This window comes from Staurois parvus, unplaced genomic scaffold, assembly GCF_062004578.1.
Source record: "Staurois parvus isolate SC_StPar_1 unplaced genomic scaffold, SC_StPar_1.0 ptg002214l, whole genome shotgun sequence".
NCBI lineage: Eukaryota > Metazoa > Chordata > Amphibia > Anura > Ranidae > Staurois > Staurois parvus.
Genome location: NW_028320010.1, coordinates 105985 through 109674, shown reverse-complemented (window position 1 = coordinate 109674; position 3690 = coordinate 105985).

The following is a 3690-nucleotide window of genomic DNA, read 5'->3' as shown; positions in this document are numbered from 1 at the left end:
TTATTATTATTATTGTTGGTATTATTATTAGTATTATTATTATTATTATTAATTATTATTATTATTATCAATTATTATTATTGGTATTATTATTATTGGTATTATTATTATTGGTATTATTATTATTATCTATTATTATTATTATTATTATTATCAATTATTATTATTATTATTATCTATTATTATTATTATCTATTATTATTATTATTATTATTGGTATTATTATTATTATCTATTATTATTATCAATTATTATTATTATTATTATTGGTATTATTATTATCAATTATTATTGGTATTATTATTATTGGTATTATTATTATTATCTATTATTATTATTATTATCAATTATTATTATTATTATTATCTATTATTATTATTATCTATTATTATTATTATTGGTATTATTATTATTATCTATTATTATTATCTATTATTATTATCAATTATTATTATCTATTATTATTATCTATTATTATTATTAATATTATCTATTATTATTATTATTGGTATTATTATTAGTATTATTATTAATAATTATGATTATCAATTATTATTATCTATTATTATTATCAATTATTATTATTATTATTATTGGTATTATTGGTATTATTATTATATATTATTATTATTATTGTTGGTATTATTATTAGTATTAGTATTATTATTATCTATTATTATTATTATTATTATTATTATCTATTATTATTATTATTTTTATTGGTAGTATTATTATTATTATTATTGGTATTATTATTATTATCTATTATTATTATTATTATTATTGGTATTATTATTATTATCTATTATTATTATCAATTATTATTATCTATTATTATTATCTATTATAATTATTATCATTATTATTATCTATTATTATTATTATTGGTATTATTATTAGTAGTAGTATTATTAATAATTATGATTCGTATCAATTATTATTATATCTTTTTTTTTTTTTTTTGAGTTCCCGTGTCTGTACACCCGCTGTGCCCATTATGAGGGGTTCCCACCATCCCTGTGCTGAGTTCCCGTGTCAGGTGGCAGTAGGGTGGCGCTCTGCACAGCTCCTCGTGTACAGCGACTCATCGCACTGCCACCGACCTCACATAACCCGGATCAGATCGATGTCACTGAATGGATGCGAAATGTCAAATAAACGTGAACAATATCCGCTCATGGCTCGCCGTTCCCTCGCTGGATGGGCGCAATAAACCGTACAATGATATTTAATTGTGCAGCTCAGGATAGCAGCAGGTCAATGTGCTTACCCACAATGCATCTCTGTATATTATGCAGTATACTGTGTGTATATATATATATATAGAGAGAGAGAGATATTGTTATTATTATTTATTTATTTTTGTTTGTTTTCATTGCTTCCTTTCCTGGGGTCGCTGTACACAGGGATGTGATAAAAGGGCTCATCAGTGCAGTGTGCGAACATGAAAATCACAGCAAACAGCCTGTCCTATCATGTCACAGCTGCCTGTGTTCTCCTAATGTTCCCTGTACAGCGCTGCGGTATATGTCAGAGATATATAAATGTATAATAATAATAATAGTGTGTGACTGTGGGGGAGGGGACATTAGAGTGTAAGCTCCTCTGTACAGAGACTGATGTGACTGTGGGGGAGGGGACATTAGAGTGTAAGCTCCTCTGTACAGAGACTGATGTGACTGTGGGGGAGGGGACATTAGAGTGTAAGCTCCTCTGTACAGAGACTGATGTGACTGTGGGGGAGGGGACATTAGAGTGTAAGCTCCTCTGGTACAGAGACTGATGTGACTGTGGGGGAGGGGACATTAGAGTGTAAGCTCCTCTGTACAGAGACTGATGTGACTGGCTCAGTATTCTCTATACAGCGCTGCAGTATATGTCAGAGCTATATAAATTAGAGTGTAAGCTCCTCTGTACAGAGACTGATGTGACTGTGGGGGAGGGGACATTAGAGTGTAAGCTCCTCTGGTACAGAGACTGATGTGACTGTGGGGGGAGGGGACATTAGAGTGTAAGCTCCTCTGTACAGAGACTGATGTGACTGTGGGGGAGGGGGCATTAGAGTGTAAGCTCCTCTGGTGCAGAGACTGATGTGACTGTGGGGGAGGGGGCATTAGAGTGTAAGCTCCTCTGGTGCAGAGACTGATGTGACTGTGGGGGAGGGGACATTATAGTGTAAGCTCCTCTGGTACAGAGACTGATGTGACTGTGGGGGGGCATTAGAGTGTAAGCTCCTCTGTACAGAGACTGATGGGACTGTGTGTGGGGGGCATTAGAGTGTAAGCTCCTCTGTACAGAGACTGATGTGACTGTGGGGGAGGGGACATTAGAGTGTAAGCTCCTCTGGTGCAGAGGCTGATGTTATCATGTGACGATATTATGGTGGGATTTATAGGATGACTGTGCCTGTGGCTCAGATAAGTGGTCCCTGAGTCTGGTGTTCTCAGAGATTGGACCAGTCAGGACCATGGACAGGGCACGGCGGGGCAGAGGAGTGCCAGGCTAGGTGAGAGGACTGGGCTTCTCCTGCAGTTGCTGTCCTGTGAATGTTAGAACGATTTGCTTCCAGTGCCCCCAATACACGAATTGAGACGATTATTCATCGGCCGCAATCTTGATGTCAAACTTCAATTAATGAATAATTGCAACAACATTTCTAACATTAGAGGATCTACAGAATTCAGTTCATGATCAGCTCAGAACCCGACACCCACGAAACGCCGTCCCCGCCCATTTCCACTGATTGACAGCTCAGTCCGTGGATGGTGATGCGTAGGCAGCACGCACTGCATTCTGGGAGTTTTTTTTTCTTTTTGTAGATCCCAACTCGTGAGTCCGGACCCTCTGAGTAGGAGGGGGGATTGCCGGTATCGCTTTCTGGCTACGCAGCGACTTCACAGCTCAGCGAGCGCAGAGTGCGCTAATTATCCAGGCTCAGCACGCCGGCGTCTAATGGGCTGGGGAGGCGTCTCGCTTGGTGGCGTGAGGCAATAAGAGAACATTTGTTACATTTTATCAACTAATAATAGTTATCTGTAGATGGATCAATGTAACTCCATGAAAGTAGAGAAATCCTTTGTGGGCGCATTTTTTTTTTTTTTTTTGCAAAATCCTCATTTTCACACTCTTTTCATCCTTTGTTGTGTCTCAGTGCTGCTGTTCTCCTGCTGCCTCTTTGTAACCACTTCTAGCCTCCGCACACTTCAAGGATGGCTGCGTGGCGTTTCTCGATGGTTGATTTTTGTGTGTTGAAATGGCCACTTGCAGTCTCCATTGGAAGCCCATGTTAACAGGGTGACAACACAATTGGGAGAAAGGGACAGCACGTTGTCACCCTATAAAAGGAAGTGCCTGAACAAGGATCTTCGTGGCGGGATAACTAGAGATGATTTAACCACCTCATTACCGCGTTATAGCCGAACGACGGCTACAGCGTTTTTCACTCGTCCGGGGAGGGTGTCTGTAGAACTCCTCCCAGAATGTGACTCGCGCGCCGGATCTGTGACTGCTGATCACAATCACAGCGGCCCTTTGCCATGTGACCATCTGTGTCCAATCACAGCTGATCATAAGTAAATGGAGCCGACAGTTGTTGGCTTTTCCTTTCCTCGGCGTTGTCGCAGCATGAGGAAAGAAGAGCCAATAACCTGCAATCATGACAGCACTTTTTGTACATTGATAATCATTGCC